Source organism: Phocoena phocoena, chromosome 8, assembly GCF_963924675.1.
Source record: "Phocoena phocoena chromosome 8, mPhoPho1.1, whole genome shotgun sequence".
NCBI classification, from domain to species: domain Eukaryota; kingdom Metazoa; phylum Chordata; class Mammalia; order Artiodactyla; family Phocoenidae; genus Phocoena; species Phocoena phocoena.
The window spans coordinates 12,921,158-12,946,964 of record NC_089226.1 but is presented as its reverse complement, the minus strand read 5'-3'; the positions used below and the strand labels follow the sequence as shown (position 1 = coordinate 12,946,964).

The 25,807-nt window shown below is 36.4% G+C and overlaps 1 protein-coding gene across 1 annotated transcript in view; it reads left to right on the top strand.

The window, feature by feature from the left end:
• Nucleotides 1–8,558: 8,558 nt before the first annotated feature.
• The window catches only part of ARHGEF12 (Rho guanine nucleotide exchange factor 12), a 101,300-nt gene continuing 84,051 nt past the window's right edge, over nucleotides 8,559–25,807 (top strand). Inside the window, exons 1-3 of the mRNA XM_065881648.1 lie at nucleotides 8,559–8,575; nucleotides 10,104–10,189; nucleotides 11,808–11,864. The gene's annotated coding sequence lies outside the window, so the exon portion shown is untranslated. The remainder of the gene's footprint in view (nucleotides 8,576–10,103; nucleotides 10,190–11,807; nucleotides 11,865–25,807) is intronic.

Here is a 25,807-nt window from a genome sequence, read left to right as displayed (position 1 = left end):
AGATGGGGGAAATATTCATTAAAATGCTAGGTGTTGAGATTATAGCTGATTTTTGGTTTCTGTTTTGTCTTTTTAATTTTTAAATTGTGTACATGTATTTCTTTGGGAATAAAAGATATTCTTTCATATTAAAAAGTAGAGAACCATTGCTTAATAGGAAACTTTACATTTTGGGAAAGATAACAGTCTCATTCCTCAATCCCTTGAGAGAGAGGAATTATCTTGAAAATGTTATAAAAATGATATTAGTAGCATAGGTTTATTTAGAAATTATTAATATCAGTAGTCTTATGTGTTAAGCACATTAGAGGATAAGTCCCATTTTTAGCATCTAAGGGAGAAAATGGAACTGAATGTCAGTGAATTCAGAATGAACTGAACTTTGTAAAGCAATGATTCTCAATTCTGGGATGATGTAAGAAGAATGTCAAAATAATTGAAACACCCTTTCTCTCTGCCTTTCCAGATTAAGTGCTCTGGTGAGCCATTGTTACTGATAAGAGTATATACCTCAGCTCTAGTTCCTTGGTTTTAGATCAGGAAAAACTTCTGTAGAAGAAAGGGTGAGATGGCATGCATATCACTGATTTTCTCACCTTTGCTCCACAAAATCAGAGGTTTTTTTTTTTCTTTGCGGTAGTTTGAAAGTTTGGGGTATTCAGGTTGGCAGCAGAAAGTGTGGTTTTATGGTAAACTAAGTGGACAGTTAAGAGGAATTGAGGAATTGTTGATATTTGATGGCAGAACCAAAGTGTTTATGAAGAGAAATGTCTCTAGTTTAAAACCAAAATTTTCATCAGATCATTCATTGTATACATAGACAGTAAAAGTATTTTCAATGAAAAATAATCTCCTCAGAAGAAAATAAAACACTTTTATGGATGTGGAAGGTGTGTTATATAGAAAACTTAATTGTAATGATATTGGCTGTGATCAGTTTTTTCAGTAGTCTTATCTTTACCTATATTTTATATCCGTATAGCCTCTAAATTTTCATTATTTATAGAAATATTTCACCAACTAAGGAATATGACTTAAATATAAGGATATGTAATCAAAATACTTACCCATAAAGCATTTCTTATATAATTTATACAAATCGTAAGTAGAAAACATAGAATATGCTCAATCCTTATTCCCTTAGAGTTCTTCCTGGAAAGTGTATGAGGTTTTTATCTCCTCAAAAGAAATAGACAAATGTTGGTTTAGTTCAAGGAAATTGTGAACATTTTTAGAGTATGTGGGAACTAAGTTTATACTTTTCTCATTCCCTATATTTTCTTGTGATTTGGGGGGCAATCCTTGCCATTTAACTTGGGTTAAGTATAGCTATGGCAGTGATTAGCCTTCCTGTATTCAAGGAATGAGTGCACACCAAGTACCAACACCTGAAGGTAAGCAGAGATCAAGAATAATCTTTTGTGATTTGGGAGTTAGTGTAGTTTCGGTTATTTTTCCTTCTCCCAAGATTTTATAAATAAAAGAGTCCTATTCCTGTAATTGTGTTGACACTTGATAAGAAATGTTTAGGCGCACTTAAGATAAATCCATGATAATTTGTTTTCTTGTTTAATTGGTATTCCTTGCTAAAGAATTCTTCTTTTTTTTTTTTGGAACGCGGGCCTCTCACTGTTGTGGCCTCTCCCGTTGCGGAGCACAGGCTCCGGACGCGCAGGCTCAGCGGCCATGGCTCACGGGCCTAGGTGGCCCATGGCATGTGGGATCTTCCTGGACCTGGGCACGAACCCATATCCCCTGCATCGGCAGGTGGACTCTCAACCACTGCGCCACGAGGGGAGCCCCAGAATTCTATTTTTAAACTGATACATAATAATTTAAATTTTGAGTAGAACTTTTTTATATAATAGAAAATAAAATATTATTTGACATATTTTATATTATAATTTTATATTTTATGAAATTGTCAAGCTCTGATTAATGCTGAAGCTTGTCTCAGTGGCACCTCAATGCAAAAGGTAAAAAGCTGATAACTAAGACTTTCTACTTCTTCAGAAGCACAATTGTATCTTCCTGCAAATTTGCAGAAGAAAGCAGCTTGTCCTAACAAATTTTGCACATTGTCACTTCAGTTTACAAAATATGAACATTTAATATTAATGTATGTTATGTAAAATCTTGTTGGGAAACATGCCTATCCCAGATTGAGGCCTTTTATTCTCTCTCTCATTTTTATTTTCACAAACATACCCTGAAATAGGGAGTTATGAAACAAGATTAAGATTTAAATCCTTATCTAATGAAAATCATACGTTGTCCCTGATTTTTAAGTCATGAGATTATTCCGTAGAGTCCAGTTTCTTGCTGATATTTGTTTAATAATGGATTTGATGGTTTGAATGGTATTTAATGAGATGAGGATACTTAAGTAGTTTGAGGGTCTCAGACTTTTTCAAGTTTTTTTTTTTTTTACTCTTTTTTCTTTTGGAGTGAATAATTTGAAGTCTAAAAAGACACTAAGTTAATGGTGATACTCATGATCTCAAAGGAAATTTATTTAGAAACCTTACAGGAAATACTCACAAAAGTGATAATGTTCCAGATTGTCAATAAAAAGGTGAAAGTTTAATAAGCTGTTATTTTTATTGTGAATTACTTTTTCCAGTTCAGAAACAACCAATATACAGTTTATAATAGCTCTGGCAGAGGGAATTAAAATAATTTAGAATTTACTATTTGATTTGTCAAAGTGTGTCCAAGAAATAAGAGACATTTACTTAGGGTCTGTCTTGTGTTTAAGTTCTTCAGTAAAAGTGGCAGTATACAAGCTATGTTTTAAAAGTTAATTTGAGACCTTACATTACATTCTAGTGAATCATTTTTGGATTTTACACAGAACTGAGCTCCTTGTTCCTTGTCATTCTGTGGTTTGTATTGCAAGGTCCACAAGTTTAAAACTAATAACACCATGAAGAATTCTCCATGAGTCATCCTGTCAGCTGTAGCTTCTGCTTTAGAGCCTGTCTGATATAACTAATTAATGTTTTATTGCCAGCTCTGCTAAACTTTTCATGCTTTGGATCTGTATGCTAATAAAAAAGTACAATGGTAGGCTTCCCTGGTGGCGCAGTTGTTGAGAGTCTGCCTGCCGATGCAGGGGACGCGGGTTCATGCCCCAGTCCGGGAAGATGCCACATGCCACGGAGTGGCTAGGCCCGTGAGCCATGGCCGCTGAGCCTGCGCGTCCGGAGCCTGTGCTCCGCAACGGGAGAGGCCACAACAGTGAGAGGCCCACGTACTGCAAAAAAAAAAAAAAGTACAATGGTAGATAATGTTCAGACTCTTTTTTTGGCTAGTTCCAAAATTTTTAGTTCTTCTAGTGACTCTAAGCTAGACCAGTTATAAATTATAGGTGGGGGCTTCCCTGGTGGCGCAGTGGTTGGGAGTCCGCCTGCCGATGCAGGGGACACGGGTTCGTGCCCCGGTCCGGGAGGATCCCACGTGCCGCGGAGCGGCTGGGCCCGTGAGCCGTGGCCGCTGGGCCTGCGCGTCCGGAGCCTGTGCTCCGCAACGGGAGAGGCCACAGCGGTGAGAGGCCCACATACCGCAAAAAAAAAAAAAAAAAAAAAAAAAAATTATAGGTGGCACAAGAATTTATGACTGGTGTGTTTTTTTTTTTGGTGGGGGGGGGGTAAGGAAGTGGTAGTGGTCATTTACTACTTTTGGCTCTATGAATCTTGCTGTCCAGAGATCTAAAGATTGAATTAACAGTTCAGCTGAAGTCAGTACCATGGTTTGAATCCCTATACTTACGGGCGCTGTGTATTGTAGACAAATGTTCTTTTAGCTGTTATGTTTGTTATTTTGTGAAAAATGATATAATACTTGAGCTAGCTGGTTCATATTCATATTAGAGTAATTTCAAAATTAAGTGCTATGCTTCAGGTTATTTAAATTATTTAATAGAAATATATAAATGAAAAACTCGATTTACATCTGGGACACAGAATGCCTTAATCATTCTTGATATTTTAAAGGAGATGAGGAAATAATGGACTTTTTTGCTAAGTGGCAGGTATGGTCAACATAATTTCACTATGTTTAAAAAAAAATCACTGACCTTACTTGCCAGGAAAATTAAAAGTTTTGGTCGTAACCCGATATTTTTTCTTACCCTGTAGCATCTGGGAAGTTTGTTAACTTGAGTATTGCCATTAATTTTATGTAATATGACTTGGCAGGTTACGTTTATAGTTTCATCACTGGCTTTGAATTATGCATTTCTGTGGATTTTACTGAGCTAAAAACCGATTGGAATATTGTTAGTCTTTATTTTTATTTTCGATTGAATTTGAAGTCATGCAGCTAAAGTTCAGATTTTATTTTTGTTCTCCCTAATAGGTAATAATAATTAAGTGGTTACCATGTGCTAGGCAGTGCTTTTCATTTAATCCTTCTCATTTTCTGATTTAATCCTCAGAACAGACTTGTGAGGTAGGTCTAGTATTGTCACTGTTTTACAGATAGGTTAAGCACTTGCCCACGTTCAAGTACCTTCTCATTGTGAAACTAGAATATGAACCTAGTTATATTTTTTCTGAGGAGTCCCTGAACCTAAGGCCCTGAGATCACTTGTAATTTTCATCGACTATAACAATATTGGAATAGTCTGGTTTTTTCACTATTGTTTATTATCACTTTATGAGGGGTTGAGCCTTAGAATTATCTTAATTGTTATCTGTTTTGCAGAGTTCTTTGTCTAGTAACTCTCCTCACTGGAGTGATTTTTTTTTTCCCCCTGCATTTTAATATCACTAAAATCAGGATGTATCTTACAATGGAATTTTTGAGAATTCTAAATTTAGTAGCTAACATTGTTTGTTAATAAAAGCTTGACCACTATCCAATGTAGGTAAGATTTCCTTAACTTCCTCCCCTTCATTTCAGTTATCCATTATTAAGAACCATCTAACTCCCAAATTCCTCATCATAACTAAACCCAAGGGAGAAACATCTAATATCTTGGAGGAGGCAGAGAGTAGGAATTAAGGTTTGATTGTGATATCCCTCTTTCTGCTTTCAGAACACTTCTCACTGGAGTAGTATCAAAAGGCTAGCTCTTTTCTCACCAAAATCAATAAAAGGAAAATACGATTTCTAGTAGGCTATTTATTATAAGCAAATATGTGATGACACAAAACTTTGGCAGTTCTTTGCAATATTTTAGATCCAGAAGAAATTCTGTTTAACGATCTTAAAAGTTTTAAGTTTTAAAATCTTAAAAACAAGTATAACATCGTGTATGTGTATGTATATTGTAGAATAGTTAAACCTGTCTGGGACTTCCCTGGTGGCACAGTGGTTAAGAATCCGCCTGCCAGTGCAGGGGCATGGGTTTGAGCCCTGGTCCGGGAAGACCCCACATGCCGCGGAGCCACTAAGCCCATGCAACACAACTACTGAGCCTGCGCTCTACAGCCCGCGAGCCACAGCTACTGAGCCCACACGCCACAACTACTGAAGCCTGCGTGCCTAGAGCCTGTGCTCCACAACAAGAGAAGCCACCGCAATGAGAAGTCCGCACACCGCAACGAAGAGCAGCCCCCGCTCGCCGCAACTAGAGAAAGCCTGCGTGCAGCAACGAAGACCCAACGCCGCCAAAGATAAATAAAACTAACTAAATACATTTATCTAAACAAACCCAAAAAACAAAAGCCTGGGTAAAAAATGGAAGTTTTACTCCACTATATATTAATTATAGGTTAGGGTTATTTAATTACCAAATCACATTTCCCTCTATAATAACATATTGGGAGGAATGGGAAAATAAAAAATTGGGGGAGGCCTTTGTATATTGCTACCTAGTGATTTAATGCTAGAGCTCAGAACGAACGAGGAAAAGGCATGCTGAGTCAAGTGAGTGAAAGTATTGTGACATTTAAGGCCCTTGGTTAGGATTTTTGGCATACGAATATGCTTAGTATAGGTAATCAAAAATGAGGGCATCTAGTCACCTTATCCCAATGGCTCAAATTCCTGATAACCCTTTTCTTTACATATTATGGTTCTTCATATTGGCAGTTTGACTTCGTCTTATAACTAGCAGAATACATATACACATATATAAATATGCACAAAACATGTTCATTGTTGGCTAAATGTCTATGTCATCAATATGATACTTTCAAAAGCCAGACACATTTGATTAATTAGGCATATCCAACATGTCAGCATTCAGATACAGCTGTTCTACTTAAATATCTAACCAAAGGAGATTTTCACAATTTTATGATTGGACTATACAATGGACAGGGACTTGAAAATAGGATTTTGTACACCAGAATTGTTTCATCAGCCTTGTGTTGGGTTACTCTGTTGCTTAGAATATGGCCATTTCTTAGCCTTTAGACCTACCTTTCTGTAGCATTTGATAGTATTATCTCTTCTTTATTGGTTCCTAGGGCAACCCTTTCTCCATTCTGATTTATCTTCTTAATCTCCTTCTTTGGCTCTCACATCCTTTCTCAGTTGTTCAGAAGCTAGGTTTCTTTTCCCCAGGATTTGATCCTTGGTGTTTTCTCTTTACCTGCTGTTTTAAATTTCAGTGGCCATCAGTGGGTTGGTGACTCAAATCTACAACTCTAGCCCCAAGTTTTTCTTTGGGGTTCTAGCTTTCTATTTCCAGTTATCTGATTACATCTTCATCTCAATATCCAGCAGACGGTAGGGATTTTACAAAACCATGGGATTCTCTTGGTGATTTTCTTAGCTGGAGCAGAGGGAAGAATGAAATAGCCAGGAGGGCCCTTGACTTTGTTACTTGCATACATGCAACTGCACATACATAGGTACATACATATTTGTTTGTTTTACCACATACTTTAAAGTGGAATTTGGTGACTAGAGAAAAAGTATTGTGATGTAAATAAAGCTTTTCTTGAGAAAAGTTCTTTGTACTTTCTGAATATAGTAAGTCGATTATGATAAGCAAGTTATACTGTAGGGCGGTCCTTCTTCTTTATCTTTTCATTCCATTTTTGTCCTCTTTCCCTTCCTTTCCATTCCCTGGTAAGAGAAAATAACTCAGGAAACTGGTTTACAGTCAGTAGTCTGGGAACTTCCAGATTTCTTTACCAGAATCTCTCTGGATGATGCAGTTTCTGACGCAAGCAGCATTGTTTTTGGGTAGCAGTTTTTATAATGGCTGTCAGGCCAAGTGGCTAAGGTTGCTAACTGCAGGTATTGTCCTTTGCAGAAATTCAGCTGGGAATTCTGCCAACTTTTATGTTCATCTTTAAATTTAAATCCCATTCCCTCCCACCTCCCCCAACAAGTAAGGATGGACTACTTAGGAACTCTTATTTCTGAAGGTTTGGTTATCTTTTGTAATCAGTATATTCTCTAGAGCAGTGTCCTCTCTTTTATCCCGGAACCCCCTTTCCTTATTATCCCTAACTTGGTCGTAGAGTTAATATGCTATCGCTTATTAGGGAAGTTTTTAGATTCTCTGTCTTTTTCTTTGAATCAATTTTTATTTATATAGGAGGTAAAGGGATTTGTAATTAAAGTTGTATTTAGACTAAGGTTTTGTTTTTTTTAAACTAAACCACCTCCATGCCAAATAAAATAGTCAGGTATCATTTTATGTTTTATTTCTTACCACCGTTACTAGTAGCCTTAAAAAAATTTACTGATATTCTTAATAAGCCCTGTTCTTATCACCTAAATAATCTTTACATAAAATGTTATACGTTGAGATAATTCTAAAAAGGACAGAAATGAGAAGAGGAATGGGAGGATGTTTGAGAACACTCTTTTAGACTTAGGTTAGCATTTATGTGTAGCATCAAACTCTTATCAAGAAGCCTCCAGTAATATTTCCTTTAAAAAAGACAACCAGGAGAAAAGGCTGTGGTTCTTTTAGCTTACAAACTGAAAAAACATTTAAAGTACCTTTGTTTTCTACTTTTGGAATATATTTTTAATAACTGATAGTACCCCAGTGGTAATTTTTTCTAGATTTCTGGTATTACCTAAACATAAATAATTGAGAATAATGATTTAATCATGATCAGAGGTTAGACACAGACCAACCAATAGAGCAGTAATAAGTATCCAGATATTTTGAATGGGGAGAGGTGAAGAAGGAACTTTTGCTGGGAAAACTAAGTATAATATTTTAATGGTAAAATATTTCTCTTTGCTTAAGTTTTTTTAATCTGTAAAATGGAAATAATATCTTCGTAGTTATTTTTTTAGGATTAAAAAATATTACAAGTGAACAGTTCAGAATAGTGCTTAGCATCTACTAAGCTCTCAATAAATGTAGCTATTGCTATTATTACTTGAATTTTTAAAAAGAACCCATACTCGGGGACAGCTGATGGTAAATACACCTGCAATTTAAGATTTAACAAAGTAGTTAAGATGTTAAAAAATGGTATCCAACTCCACCTGTTTGTTGAATCTTGCTTTGGGAAAGTTAGTATAAGATTTAAGTCCCTTTTTCTGGTTTTGTAGAATGGATAAGCTTAATAACAATCTTGCAAGTGAAATAACGACATCTACTCTTTTTGTTTTTTCTTTGTTTCAGGTTTCCCCTCAAAAAACCTATAAGGTAAGTTGTTCAGTTGCACTTCATATGTTTAGGTTAAATTTTACTTAGAAGTGTTCCTTCAAAATTATGGTGCATTTTTGTGGTTTTAGAAAATGTGGATTTAAGTAGTTTAAAGTTTCAAAATGTTTTACAAATTTAAAATATAACAGGTGTTGCATATTTTTTCTGGAAGACAACATTATTTTGATAACATTTCCAATGTTTTTAATATAAGCATTTTAAAAGTTTGTTCAAATTGATACTTAAGATCACTCCCTATGAAGAGATTTAATTTTAAAATCTATTGTGACTGTTTTCAGTTGTGAGTAGCTTGGGGAGTGTAAATGGATTGCCAGTTTTTGATGTGTTTTATCACTTGGGTAACTGTAACTGCCTTTTTAGTTAATGAACTTTGACAAACTGGATCAGTCTTAATTACCCTAAGACAGTAAAGGAAAAAATCCAAAATGTCCAAATATGTCTGTGCCTATATCTCCATATTTATTCATTTCCTGGGATTAAATGCCTCTTCCTCAGTACTCGTTCTTCAGCATCTTTTTTCTCTTTCATCTTAATTGTTGTATGTGTTATTTAAAATGTAGGTAGTATGTCATTCCTAATTATTACAGTATTTTATCATTTCTAGTGATGGCATAGTCCAGGATACCAATGCTAATCTTGGCATTTCAAGTAATTAGAAGTGTATGTATTATAGCAGTGGTCTTGTTTACTGCCCAGCCATTATCTGATCAAGTATAATTGGGTAGGTCATAGGAAGAATAATAACTCTTATGCCATCTGGGCCTTGGAAAGACTTCTGTGGCAAGAATTATAGGCAGGCTTTAAGAGAGCCTTGCCCTAGAGAACAAATGTATGGATACCAAGGGAAGAGAGCAGGGGCGGGGGGGTGGGGGGTGGGATGAACTGGGAGATTGAGATTGACATGTATGCACTAATATGTATAAAATAGATAACTAATAAGAACCTGCTGTATAGCACAGGGAACTCCACTTCACTGTACAGTAGAAACTAACACAACATTGTAAAACAACTAAACCCCAATTTAAAAAAAAAAAAAAAAGCCTTGCCTAAGATTTTTCTTTTTTAAAACTGTTCTCATCCATGCTGTATTTACACAGTGTTTTTGAACCTGGCCATAATATACATAGGGTTGGGGAATATGTTTAATTACTTTTAGGTACTGTTCTCTTATCTGTTAAATGGAAATAATAGTGATTAACCTGTGAAAACCACTAAAAGGTTTTAAGCAGTTATGTCTCAGAATAAAGTAGACTTTATTACTAAATACCACTCATTATTTTTAAGCACTTTTTATAACCAGGTAAATAGACTCTGTATCAAACATAGTATAGACTGAATTTTAAAACTCCTTGAAAAATATAAATTAGAGAGTTTTATGAGACTGTCTGTGTAAGGTAAACTGATTTCTTGGTTTCTCTTTGTAAGACACACTTGGGATTTTTAAGTTAAGTTTTTATTCCAATTATTTCCTTATAGTAAAATATTGAATTGCTTTTATTTAATTTAGGCATGGAAGTATTTTGAACCGAGAGTCACCAACAGATAAGAAGCAGAAAGTTGAGCGCAGTACATCACATGATTTTGACCCCACAGGTAAAGCGCTTTGTTCTGCCAAAGAATATTGAGAGTAGTGGAGTTTCCAGTAATAACACTTTAAGCTGCATGACCACCTGAAACACTCAGCAGTAGCTGTTTGATCTGTTTAAGACTCTCCTTCCTCTTCAATTACATAATATAAAACCTTTGCACTTAGGAGGAATACAAGCATTTTTAACTTTCAACACTGTGGATTCCACTATGGAAGCATCGTTATAGACTCTATTATATTTTAAAATAATGATGATAATAGAAATGGTTATTGTATCATAATTGGAGATTTTGGTCAGACCAAGAACTTGGGTAAATCCTAGGTATGAACAGTAGTATGTTTATAAAATCAAGGCTATATTCAAGGCTTGATAACAACTACATATTCTGTAGTCATCTAAAAATTCAGGTGTGATCATGGTAAATTGGAGTATTAGATAAAATAATTTAAAATTAATGATCATCTCATTTTAGAATAAGCAAATGAATAGAAATCCCTTTTTCTTCAAAGAGTATTCTAAACTCAGACAGCTGTCTTTCAACCTCAGTAGTGTTGATCTTTCCTAGAGTCTTCATGCTGGTGGACTTTTGACTGTTTATATTCGTAATTTTGTATCTATAGGTTGAACCCCTCCTGTAATATGTAGGCCTTTGCTTTCCCCTTGTAAACCCACTCAGTATTTAATTTAGAAAAATTGCTTGATAATTTTGCTTTTGTCATTTGAAACTTATTCTTTGTTCATATACTCTTTTATTACTTGTATGTTTCTATGACAAAAGATGAAGTAAGTAAATGCTAAGGTCTCAGATACATAAATATAATATATCTATTTTTAAGTATTTTCACTTAGAAGTAAAATTTTTAATTTTTAATGGAGTATTTTTTGTGTCTAATTAAGATTGTTTAGACTTTTAGTATAGACTGCTAGTTTATTTTGAAAAATATAAATATTATCTAGGAAGGGAAGAATGGGAGGTGAATAGCTACTAAGTTACCTGCATCTTGGGTGGTAGGTGAAAAATCCCAATCATCAATTTAGGAGGCTTTGGTGGTAGAAGTATGTAATATGTAAGTTCTTGCATCTCCATTAAGAAAAATCCTTTATTTCTGACACCTAATTTTGATGTCATAGGGCTCAGAGGCTTTCATTTATATGATTAGTTACTGTCTTGATAATTAGGGTCACATGTTTCTGCCCTATGCTCATCGAAGCATTATAGTCTTGTTAGATTGACTTGACTCTGTATTGGTCACCTGTGATGTGCCTGTCTCCAAAGACAGATTAGCAAAGTGGTATTCAGTGCTTCATAATGAGATTATTACAGCTTTTAGTACTTTTGTCATCTCTACAATTGTCAGATGATATATTTTGTAGACTTTTCATGTATTGTTTTGTTTGAACATATTTTTATTGCACTGTCTTTTCTTTGATAAATCTAAAATATGTCATTACCTGTGCTGTTCGTGACTATTCTAAGGGCTGTCACCTGTGATGTTCATACTTTGTGTTTGCACGATTTAACTTGATCATGATTCATTCCTTTTTCCCCCCCATGAATTTTTCCCCTTACATTGGTCTCCATATTTTCTATATCTCTCTCCTTTTCTCCCGCTCCTGTGCAGATAGCTCCTCCAAGAAGACAAAGTCTAGTTCAGAGGAGAGTAGATCCGAGATATATGGTAAGCTAATGTAGCCAATTCAGCCTTGCACCTTTGGAGCTTGCTTCATGCTGTTTCTTTTCTTTCTTTCTTTCTTTTTTTTTTTTTTAACTGCAGTCTCTTTTGTGTCTGCTCTGCATGGCATGATCTATTGCAGGGAAAGGGAGCCTGGGGTTTTAATGTGGCTGTGATGTGGAAGCTTAAGGTTGCTAGAAACTAACATTGTAGAGTAAGAATAGGCACATTACCCATCTTCTCTTTCGTCTTGTTTATGTTAGGAAAGTGATTATCTCTAATATGTTTGGGTCAAGTTTCTCCATATAACATGGATGAGCTTTGAATTCTTGGCATTTTCTTCCCATGTCCCGTTTGCAGAGTTTGGATCATGTAGAATTTCATCAGTGCTACCAGTCTTTTTCTCTAAGTATAGTACTGATATAGTTTGATGTGTTAGCAGTTCTTTGGAATTTTAATTTTAATTGTTTATTTTTAATTACCTCATCATCTGGAAATGCTGTTCTTGTGTAATTTATCCACAACAGCAAAAATAGCCTAAGTATTTTATTTTTGTAGCATGAAGAATGTCTCTGCCTTTCATAAGTTTCCCTAAAGCTTATTCTGAATGGGAAGATTTCAAAATGACACCTTTAAAAAATAATCTTCGCAAAGAGCAGCTTTAACCTGAATGGTCAAGTTTTGCAACAGATGATTAAAACACTAATATTTCCAGGCTATGTCCTGTCTTCCAAAGATAATATAAACCATGTTTGTGAATTTCAGACATATTTTTCCTTTTCCTTTTCTTCTGCATAGTTTTACCTGTCCTATTTTCTTGATTTGGCATCTAATTAGTGTTTTGAGAAAAGTGGATAAGAGAAGCACTGCCTGGAACCTAGACTTTTTTTTTTGTGGTACGCGGGCCTCTCACTGTTGTGGCCTCTCCCGTTGCGGAGCACAGGCTCTGGACGCGCAGGCTCAGCAGCCATGGCTCACGGGCCCAGCCACTGCGTGGCATGTGGGATCTTCCCAGACCGAGGCATGAACCCGTGTCCCCTGCATCAGCAGGCGGACTCTCAACCACTGCGCCACCAGGGAAGCCCTAGACTTTTAAAATAATCTCTGAAAGACCAGTAAGTTTTTTTTTTTTTAAAGAAGATTCCAAATTTGGCCTCAAAGGAAAACCAGGTCTTCTCCAATAGAGGCCAAAAGTCTATCAAGTGGAAGTTTCCCTGGGTGTAGCTGTTTCCTAGCTTGATATACACATGAAAGGAAAAAATACATGAAAATGCCCCCTTTCTCTTTTAAGACACTTTATAATTTATATCTCCTGACACTTGAACACATAATGGCAGATACTATTTAGTATTATGAGGCCTGTGTTTGGTTATAAATCAGTTAATGCTTCTGTGTTAGATACATACATATAGTTTTTTGCTTGGGTTTATGTGACCAGTACTTTTTCTGTGTAGTTAAACCTTTTACAGTAGTTCAACAGGAAATGTGTACCATGCCCTATAGCATGTCAAGTTCATGCTTTTTCTTCCTTCCAAAGTATTTGGCTCCTCATAAGTTCTTGAGACCCTGTCTTTCTGTTCTATATAAAGAACTTCCTATGGTTTATTCTCTTCTTAGGAATGTGAACACTATCTTTATAGCACCATTCTTTTCCAGCAACCTTTGCAATGTTGTAATTTCATCTCCCCCACCATTTTCCTAGATCTGTGGTATGTATGCAAAAGCTTGCTGTTTGCTTTGGATGAGACTAACAATTTAGGAATCCATGACTAGAAATAGTATACTAAGATTTTTCTTACCAGAGATGGGAATATTAACACTAGTTCAGACATGCCATTGGCTTGGTAGTAATAGAAACATTTTAAGTGGTAATGGGGAAGTAAGGTGTGGCTTCTCTGTGTTTGTTTCTTGAGAACCCTTGAAATACCTTTTTTGGAAGGAACTGAGCCATGAGTTCTCAAAAAGAACTTTTGAGAGGGATGAGTTGATCAGAACAGAGTTAGCATGCTAAATTAAATCTCTTTGACATTACAAATATTTTATCACCTGTGTGAATAGACTTCTTCAGACTGTGTGCAGTTAGCGTAGGTGAAAAGGAATCTCTAGAGAGTTATGGAAAGCTTGGAAATACTGGAATATGACTGAGTAGAATCATAGCAACTGGTGACATTGCTTTAGTGTAGGGTCTCTTAACAATCCCACGTTTAACTTCTAAGATTATATACATTGTCTTCTCTTGGGGTAAAATTGTTAGCTGGGTACTTCACACAAATACTAGTCATTCACTTACAAATTATTTATTTAAACTTTCCTAGCCATTTTTAGAGCCATTTTGTGAGACAGATTTACTTTGCTCATTTTAAGAGGAAACCAAATGTTTGTTTTGTATTCACTTCTTTGTTAAGTTTCTGCCCAGCGCAGTAGGTCAATATTTGTTCCTTTTCCCCTTATTTTCCCCTCTGAACCTTTTGGAGTCTGTTGACCGTGTACAGGTATATTTTCTGATCTGCAATTTTAATGATACTTAATTTTCTATTTTCCTTACTAATATTGTAATAGAGAAATTTTGTGGGGGTTTGAGGAATATGAGAGATTTAACAGGGGAATTTTGAGTTAGTCTACAGCTTCTGTCTTGGTGTCCTGAAGAGATTACAGCTGATGATATTATGTACAAGAAAATAGACCATGTCTTTTTGAAACTGTCTTAGTCTTTTTCAAAAAGACTTCTGTAACAAAATACCAGAGGGGCTTCTATAACAAAATACCAGAGACTTGGCTTAAACAACAGAACTTTTATTTTCTCACAGTTTTGGAGACCAGAAATATGCAGTCAGGCTGCCAGCATTGGTCCGGTTCTGGTGAGAGCTCTTCTCTGGGTTTAAAGACGGCCACCTTCTTGCTTTGTGCTCACATGGTCTTTTCCTTGGTGCAAGCATGTGTAGAGAGGGAAACAGAGAACAAACTGGTATCTTATAAGGATACTAATCCCAGCATGAGGGCCTCACTCTTATGACCTTATTTAACCCCAGTTCCTCCCCAAAGGCCTCATTCCCAAGTACTATCATGTTGAGAGTTAGGGTTTAAACATATGAATTTTGTGGGGGTGACACAAACATTTAGTCCATAACAGAAGCGAATTGTTAGTACTTGAAATATCCAGGTTTGGATACTTCAGAGTGTATTTTCTTTTAATTCATATTTCTTTTTATTCCAGCTTCTCATATCTGTCAAATGAAAACTTCTTGGTTTGATTTTTACTCTCACCAAGTTATTATTCTCTGTTCTTTCTTCAACCTTGCAAAGAGCATTCTACATGAACTTTCTGTGTCCTCGTAAATCACTCACTTCCTAACCTCTTCAGATCTGAACACATACTATCTGGAAGGTGAATCCAAATATCCAACTTGAAAATTTATGAACTTTTTCTCAGTTCTCACCTTCCCGTTGTGCCATCAGGCAATGTTGATGCCCTTTCTTTGATGTATATAATATTAAGTCAACCTGTTTCTTTTCTCTTTATAATGGTTTTGTCTTTTCTGTACTTGCTTTCCTTTTCCTTCTTATAAATATAGGCATGACTCAAGTTTCTGTCCCTGATTTTTCTCCCTGTTTCCAGTCTCATATTTGTAACTGTTTGCTGAATACTTGCACTCTAACTGTCCTTCAAATCCAAATGAGCAGTCTGGAATTTACCATTGTTAACTGTGGCTGGAAATCAGTCTGCCCCTTGATTTCCCTGATTCTTTTAATGACTTGGTCATTTTCCCATTTACTTAGTCTTATTTTCTTAAATTTATCTTTGACTTCTCCGTTTCTCTTGTCCCCTATGGTCAACTACTTGTCAGGTTTAATTGGTTCTGCCATCACATTATTTTTCACCCCCTGCTGTTCGGTTTCATCTCCACTGCCTTGTTCAGTTTGTCATCATGTCATTAGACTATTTTAATCGACTCATAACCTTCTTTCATGTTTGTTTCACATTGATTCACTTCCTTTTCTCCATTCTACTGTATTCAGTCAGATGAGTGTTAACTGAAGTAAGGATTTGGTCATTCACTTTTTGGGAAAGTACAAATAGTTCTTAAGATATGCCATAATTTGTTTCCAATTCATCATTCTCCATTAATCTAGTACGGTTCACCCAAAGGTACCAGACTGTCCTCCAAATTTTCCTTTCCCACACGTGGCTTGGTCCTCTTTCTTTGCTCGTGCCATTCCCATTGTTTTGAATGGATTATCTCCTATAACTCGCTATTAGAATCCTCCCCATCCTTCACGGCCTAGGTTCAAATACTACCTCTTTCATAGGGCTTTCCTAGGTTTACCCAGTTACTTTTGTTGTCTCAGCTTTGACATCCTGCTTTGTATCAAGTTATTTGTATTTTTATTCATCTTTGCATCTCCCATAATGCCTGACACACTGGAGTCACTCAGTTAAGTGAGTTTTGAATGAATGGCTGTTGAGATTGGGATGAAGTATTTTAGTAAAGAGAATTGATGGAATACAGTGTTGATCCATCATAATTGGATTTTTCTTTCCTTTGAAAAATTTTAAGGTAGAAGAAAATGTAACTTTGAAAAGAGACTTACTGTTGGTTATAGTCTAAAAGAATGGAATCGGCATGCTTGGAACTTAAGCCTCCTCTTGCTGGCAGCATTATGCATTTAGAATCAAGAAACTTCTTAATCAAAGGCTTATCTGAGGCCTAACGCATAAAACATGATGTCTGGCAGCGGTTTAAAAATGAGCTGTTCTTATGGAGTTGCACGTGGTCTTTCTCCACACCCTTCCCTGAAGCTAATTTTTAAGAGGTGAGACTTAGAGAAGTTTGGTCATGCAATAAAATCAAAGGTGAAGAAAGACTAATGTGCTTTTCCTAAAGTAAATGCAGTATGAAAGGTTTAGCATGTTGCCTTGCATTTTCATTAGTTTTCTGTTTGGCAATATAGTTGTTGCATTGTTCAAGGAATGTATTACAGTGAAACTTGAGAGTACTTTTTCACCTTTTCAGAATACCTTAAAGACTTCTTCCCCTCCCCACAGCAAAGCATTACAAAGACTTAATTTTTTTCACTTTCAAAATACAATCCTTGGTAATTCACTTTTGAGTAAAAAAACAGTCTTTTTTATATGGGTTTCAAATGCTGCATTGGAAAGGGGGATCAAGGTGGTGGAGTAAGAGGATATGGAGCTCATATGCTCTTAAAAACATGAAAAATACATCCACATGAGGAAAAATTCTCACTGAAAACTAACTGGAATCTGGCAGAAAAACTCCTATACAACCAAGGCTGCAAGAAAGATTCCCACATAATTGGGTAGGATGGGAAGAAAAACATCAGGCTGAGATCTCTGCCCTTAGAAGGGAACTAAGAGGAAAAGGGAGATAGCATGGGTGGACACTCACCCTGGGGAGCCACAGACTGGGCATCCCAGTTCTGGAATCCTGTGTAGAGGAGACAGGCCTCCTTGGCTGCTTGGAGAACCAGTGGGACAAATAGAAAGGCTGGAGAAGCCTAGACTCGACTTGTGAGGTGTATGCAGGTACTGGCTTGCCATCAAAACACATATTTAAAAGGAACAGAGCCAGTTGGAGCCTGACCATCAGAGATTCTGCTCCAGCAACTTGAGAGCAGACTCCACCCCTGACAAGGCGGTGACTGCCACTGAGTAGAGAGGAAATCTAGCCTTAGACCCTGTGCAGCCTCTAGTTCCCCCAACACCAGCCACACTCCCTATCAAGGTGATAGTGGCTAGCATACCCTGAGGATAAATGTGGCTGGCATCTACATCAAGTTCAGCCCTCACACCAGAGACAGTGGCATATACAGTCTACAGTGGGATGCTCCCAAATAAAAACATCCCTCAAGACCACAATGGATAACTGTTTCACCTAAATTCATAGAGACAGAGAACATTAAGTAAAATGGTAAGGAAGAGGAACTACTCTGAAAAGAGCAAGAGAAAACCCCTGAAAAAATAAATAATGAAACAGAGATAATCAGTCTACCAGATAATTAATTCAAGAAGTTTGTTATAAAAATGCTAAATGAATTAAGAAAGAGAATTGATCTAAGCACAGATCATTTTAACATGGAACTAGAATCCATAAAGAAGACCCAATAAAAAATAGATAATTCAACTTCTGAGATAAAACGCACTCTAGAAGCAACGAATAGCAGACTGAATGACACAGAAGAATGCATAAGTGATCCAGAGGATAGAATAATGCAGATCACCCAATAAAGCAACAACAGAAAGACAAATAAAAAAACAGTGAAAGCAACATATGAGAACTTCGGGATAATATAAAACATGCCAATGTTTATATTAAAAGGGTTTCAGAAAGAGGAGAGAGAGAGACAAGGGGATCAAACATGTATTTGAAGAAATTATGACTGAAAACGTTTCGAACCTAAAGAAGGAAACAGATACAGAAAGTACAGAAGGTCTCAAACAAGATGAACCCAAACAGACCCACATCAAGACATATCATAATTAAAATGGCAAAATGCAGTTAAAGGTAAAGAGAGAAGTCTAAAGGCAGCAATAGAAAAACAAAGAGGTATACACAAGGGAATCCCCATAAGGCTATCAGTTGATTTCTCTGCAGAAACTTTGCAGGCCAGAAGGGAGTGGCATGGTATATTCAAAGTCCTGAAAGGGAAAAACCTGCAATCTAGGGTACTCTACCCAGCAAGATTATCATTTAGAATAGAAGGAGAGGTAAATAATTTCTCAGAGAAGCAAAAACTAAAAGAATAAAGCAATACTAAGCCTACCGTAAAAGAAATGTTGAAAGGTCTTGTCTAAATGGAAAAGAAGTAAGAATCTACAGGAAAGGGAAAATCCCAATGGGAATGGTAAATATACAGTAAGGATTAAAGATCACTTTTAAAAAATTGTAAAAGCAACTATAAATACAATAAACAGTAAAGGGATAAGCATGAAGATATAAAATATGACCTCAAAAACACAAAATGTGTGGGAGAGGAGTAAAAAATGTAGATCTTTTAGGATGTTTGAACTTAAATGATTATCAGTTTAAAGCAAGTAGATACAATTATGGGTCAGCATATATGAACCCAGTGGTAACCACAAATCAAAACCCTACAGTAGAGGGTACTGTAAAAGAAAGGAAGAAAGGAATTCAAGCATACTACAAAACAAAATCATCAAACCACAATGGCAGAAACAAAAAGAAGAGGAAATGAACAAAGAACTACAAAAACAGCTGCAAAACAAGGAATAAAATGACATAAGTACATACCTATCAGTAATTACTTTAAATGTCAGTGGACTAAATGCTCCGATCAAAAGACACAAGGTGGCTGACTGGATTAGAAAACAAGAGCCTTCAATATGCTGCCTACAAGAGACTCACTTCAGGGTGAAAGATGCACACAGACCGAAAGTGAGAGGATGGAAAAAGATATTTCATGCAAACAGAAACAACAAGAAAGTGGGGGTAGCAATACTCATATCAGACAAGGTAGACTTTAAGACGAAAGCTATAATGAAAGACAGAGAAGGGGTAAAGGAATCAATACAAGGGATTATACAATGAAGAAGGGATCAATGCAGGAAGAGGGTATTATACTCGTTAAGATATACACACCCAGTATAGGAACACCTAAATATACAAAGCAAATACTAACAGATGTAAAGGGAGAAACTGACAGTAATACAATAATAGTAGGAGACATTAACACCCCACTGTCCTCAATGGACAGATCATCCAGACAGAAAATCAGTAAGGCAACAGAGGTCTCAAATGACACAGTAGATCACTTTGACTTAATTGATACCTACAGGACACCACATTCCCCCCAAAAATGCAGAATACACATTCTTTTGAAGTGCACATGGAACGTTCTCCAGGATAGATCACATACCAGGTTACAGAACAAGCCTCAACAAATTTAAGAGCATAGGAATTATATCAAGCATAATTTCCAACCACAACAGTATGAAACTAGAAATCAACTGCAGGAAAAGAACAAACATGTAGAGACTAAACAATATGCTACTGAAAAACCAATGGGTGAATGATGAAATCAAAAAGGAAATTGGGAAATACCTTGAGACAAATGAAAATGAAAACACAACTTTCCAAAATCTATGGGGTGCAGCAAAAGCAATTCTAAGAGGGAAGTTTATAGTGATACAGGCCTTTCTTAAAGAACAAGAAAAATCTCAAATGACAACCTAACCACCTAAAAGATTTAGAAAGAGAACACACAAAGCCCACAGTCAGTAGAAGGAAGGAAATAGTAAAGATTAGAGAGGAAATAAATTAATTAGAGATAAAACAATAGAAAAGATTAATGAAACCAAAAGGTGTTCTTTGAAAAGACAAACAACATCGATAAACCTTTATCCAGATTCACTAAGAAGAAAAAGGATGCAAATGAGAAATGAAAGAGAATAAAAACAAAAAAAACCAAATAGGACCTGTTCAAACTTATAAGCTTTTGCACAGCAAAGGAAACCATAAACAAAATGAAAAGGCAACCTACAGAATGGGAGGAAATATTTGCAAATGATGTGACCGACAAGGGCTTAATTTCCAAACTATACAAACAGCTCATACACCTCAACAACAACAAAAAACAACCTGATTGAAAAATGAGCAGAAGGCCTAAATAGACATTTCTCCAAAGAAGAAATACACATGGCCAATAGGCACACAAAAAGATGCTAAACATCGCTAATTATTAGAGAAATGCAAATCAGAACTACAATGAGGTACCACCTCACCCTTGTCAGAATGGCCATCATTAAAAAGTCTACAAATAACAAATGCTGGAAAGGGTGTGGAGAAAAGGGAACCCTCCTACACTTTTGGTGGGAATGTAAGTTGGTGCAGCCACTGTGGAAAACAGTATGGAAGTTCCTCAGAAAACTAAAAATAGAATTATCATATGTTCCAGCAATCCCACTCCTGGGCATATATCCAGACAAACCTATAATTCGAAAAGATACATGCACCTCTGTGTTCATAGCAGCACTGTTCACAATAGCCAAGACATGGAAACAAACTTTCATTGACAGATGAATGGATAAAGAAGATGTGGTACATATATACAATGGAATACTGCAGCCATAAAAAAGAACAAAATAATGCCACATTTGCAGCAACTTGGATGCAGCTAGAGATTATCATACTAAGTGAAGTAAGTCAGAAAGAGAAAGACAAATACCATATGATATCATTTATATGTGGAACCTAAAAAATGACACAAACGAACCTATCTATGAAACAGAAACAGAATCACGGACGTAAACAATAGACTGGTGATTACCAAGGGAGAGAGGGGTGGGAGAGGGATGGATTGGGAGTTTTGGATTAGCGGATGCAAACTGGTATATATAGAATGGATAAACATTTATGTCCTACTGTGTAGCACAGGGAACTATATTTTATATCCTGTGATAAACCATAATGGAGAAGAATATGAAAAAGAATGTGTATATATATGTATAACTGAGTCACTTTGCTGTACAGCAGTAATTAACACAACATTGTAGATCAACAATACTTCAATTAAAAAAATACCAAAAAACAAAACAAACAAATAAAAGAAATGAAAGAGGAGAAATAGCATCTGATACCACAGAGATACAGAAAATCATAAGAGAATACCATGAACAGGTATATGCCAACAAATTGGACAACCTAGAAGAAATGGACAAATTTCTAGAAACATACCAGCCTGCCAAGACTGAGTCAAGAAGAAACAGTCAACTTGAACAGACTGAGCACTAGAAGTGAAGTTGAGTCTATAATTAAAAAAAAAAAAAGCTCCCAGCAAACAAAAGTCCTGGACCAGATGGCTTCACAGGGGAATCCTGCCAAACATATAAAGAACTTATACCTATCCTTCTTAAGCTATTCCAAAAATTTGAGGAGGAGGGAACACTCCGAAATTCATTCTATGAGGCCACCTGATACCCAAACCAGACAAAGACATTATAAAAAATTACAGGCCAGTATCTTTGATGAATATAGATGCAAAAATCCTCAACAAAGTATAAGCAAACGAAATCCTACAATACATAAAAAGTATCATATACCATGATCAAGTTGGATTTATTCCAGGGTCACAAGGATAGTTCAGCATACACAAATCAATGTGATACACCGCATTAACAGAAGGAAAGACAAAAGTCACACGATCATCTCAACAGATGCAGAAGAAGCATTTGACAAAATTCATCCATTCATGATGAAAACTCCCATCAAAGTGGGTATAGAGGGAACATATCTCAACATAGTAAAGATAAAACAAACACACAGCCAACGTAATACTCAACAGTGAAAAGCTGAAAGCCTTCCTGCTAAATTCAGAAACAAGGCGAGGATGCTCACTCTCACCACTCCTGTTTAACATGGTATTGGAAGTCCCATCCACAGTAATCAGACAAGAAAAATAAATAAAAGGTATACAGATTAGTAGGGAAGAGGTAAAACTGTCACTCTTTGCAAATGACATGATACTCTATATAGAGAATACTAAATTCTCTTCTGAGACACTACTAGAACTAATAAATGCTTTCAGGAATGATGCAGGATACAAGATTAATATACAGAAATCTGTTGTGTTCCTATACACTAATAATGAAATATCAGAAAGAGAAAGTAAAAAAGACAATTCTGTTTAAAATCACATCAAAAAAATAAAATTACTAGGAATAAAATTAAGCAAGGAAGTGAAAGAACTTTACTTTGCAAACTGTAAAACTCTGATGAAGGAAATTGAAGATGATTCAAAGAAATGGAAAGATATCCCAGGCTCTTGGATTGGAAGAATTAATATGAAAATGGCCATACTATCCAAAGCAATCTACAGATTTAAATGCAGTCCGTATCAAAGTACCCAGGACATTTTCTGCAGAACTAGAACAAATAATTGTAAAATTTATATGAAACTACCAGAGACCTCAAATTGCCAAGGCAATCCTGAGACAAAAGAACAAACTGGAGGTATAACCCGCCCAAACTTCAGACTATACTACAAAGCTACAGTAATCAAGACAGCATGGTATTGGCACAGAAACAGGCACATAGATCAATGGAACAGAATAGAGAGCCCGGAAATAAATCCATGCATCTACAATCAGTTAATCTACAGCAAAAGAGGCAAGGTATGCAATGGAGAAAAGACAGTCTCTTCAACAAGTTGTGCTGGGAAAGCTGGACAGCCATGTGTAAAACAATGAAATTGTAACATTCCCTCACACTATGTACAAAAATAAACTCAAAATGGTTTAAAGACCTAAATGGAAAATCTGAAACCATAAAACTCCTAGAAGAGAACATAGGCAGAACACTCTTTGATATAAATTGTAGCAAAGTTTTCTTGGATCAGTCTCCTGAGGCAAAAGAAATAAGAGCAGAAATAAACAAGTGGGACCTAATTAAACTTAAAAGTTTTGCACAGCAAAAAACGAAAAGAGTACCTATGGTATGGGGAAAAATATTTGCAAATGATGTGACCAGCAAGGGGTTAATATCCAAAGTATACAGACAGCTCATACAATTCAATATTGAAAAAAAAAACCAAAACAAAACCCAAACCAATCAAAAAATGCGCAGAAGAATTGAATAGACATTTTTCAGAGAAGATATGCGGATGGGTAACAGGCATGTGAAAAGGTGCTCATCATTGCTAATTATTAAGAAATACAAATCAAAACCACAATGAAGTATCACCTCACACCTGTCAGAATGGCTACCATTAAAAAGTCTAGGGCTTCCCTGGTGGTGCAGTGGTTGAGAGTCCACCTGCTGATGCAGGAGACACGGGTTCATGCCCCGGTCCGGGAAGATCCCACATGCCGCGGAGCGGCTGGGCCCTGAGCCATGGCCGCTGAGCCTGCGCGTCCGGAGCCTGTGCTCCGCAACGGGAGAGGCCACAACAGTGAGAGGCCTGCGTACCGCAAAAACAACAACAACAACAAAAAAGTCTACAAATAACAAATGTTAGAGAGGATGTGGAGCAATGGGAACCCTTGTACACCATTGGAGGGAATGTAAATTGGTGCAGCCACTGTGGAAAACAGTTTAGACGTTCCTTAAGAAACTAAAAATAGAACTGCCATATGAGTCAGCAGTTCCACTCCTGCTTATATATCTGGAAGAAGGAAAACACTAATTTGAAAGGACATGTGCACCACAATGTTCATAGCAACACTATTTACAACAGCCAAGATTTGGAAGCAACTCAAGTGCTTGTCAGCAGATTATTGAATTAAGAAGATGTATATAGCACAGGAACTACACTCAACATCTTGTAATAACCTATAATGGAAAATCTGAAAAAAAATATATGTATATAACTAAATCGCTTAGCTGTACACCTGAAGTTAACACAATATTGTAGGTCAACTATAGTTCAGTTTCAAAAAAAGGATGTCTTGTGTATACACACACATAGAGACACATACACACACACCAAGGAATATTACTCAGCCATAAAAGAAAAATAATGCCATTTGCAGCAATGTGGATGGACCTAGAGAGCATTACGCTTAGACAAATACTATATGATATCACTTATATGTAGAATCTAAAAAATAATACAAATGACTATATCAATATATGCAAAACAGAAACAGACTCACAGATACAGAAAACAAACTTTTGGTTACCAAAGGAAAGAGAGAAGGGAGGAGGGACAAATTTGAGGTATGGAATTAATAGATACAAACTACTATATATAAAATAGATAAGCAACAAGGATATACTGTATAGCACAGGGAACTATATCCAGTATCTTGTAGTAATAGATAACAAAAATACTGAATCACTATGCTGTATACCTGAAACTAACAGAATATTATAAATTAATGGTACTTCAGTAAAAAAGCATTTAAAAAGAAAAAAAAGTCACGTTATTGTAAGAGGAAAACATGTCCTTTGTTTCTAAAGAAAAAAAATAGGAAAGGATAATATTTACATAAGTTTGATAGACCATCTATCTTTACTTCACTGATAATATGAAGCATGACATTTATTATCAGCTTCCAGGTGAAATATCATATTCCTTAAAAGACAGGAAGTAAAGAATTAGAGGAGTTATTTTAGGGTAGATGGAGTATCAAATTACTTTGGTTAGAATTTAGCCAGGGCAGAAGGTTAGTGTCTGTGTAGAAGTATTTCTCTACTTGGCATAGTTTTCATGGATATGATTTTACTTTTTCCTGAAAAGTGACTGAGTATGATTTATTTATAAAATAAGTTCAGATTTACTTAGTAAATATTCATTGAGCACCTATTATATGCCAGGTACTATGTTAAGGGATAGATATCAAGATAATAGGAGACTGTACCTGCTTTCTAGAAGTTTACAGTCTGGTACAAAAGAAGTGCTTTTTTGTAAGTATGATAATAGAGATGCACTTGGTTACCAATATTCCATATGCACTTAAAAACTAGATAGTTGTGGGGCTTCCCTGGTGGCGCAGTGGTTAAGAATCCGCCTGCCAATTCAGGGGACACGGGTTCAAGCCCTGGTCCGGGAAGATCCCACATGCTGCGGAGCAACTACGCCCGTGCGCCACAACTACTGGGCCTGCGCTCTAGAGCCCACAAGCCACAACTACTGAAGCCCGTGTGCCACAACTACTGAAGCCCAGCCGCCTAGAGCCTGTGCTCCACAACAAGGGAAGCCATCGCAATGAGAAGCCTGCGCACCACAACGAAGAGTAGCCCCCGCTCGCCGCGACTAGAGAAAGCCCGCGCGCAGCAACGAAGACCCAATGCAGCCAAAAATAAATAAATAAATTTATTTAAAAAAAAAAAAAAACAAAACTAGATAGTTGTGGAAAAAAATGTTCATATGGGGCTTCCCTGGTGGCACAGTGGTTGAGAGCCCGCCTGCCAATGCAGGGGACACGGGTTCGTGCCCCGGTCCGGGAAGATCCCACATGCCGCAGAGCGGCT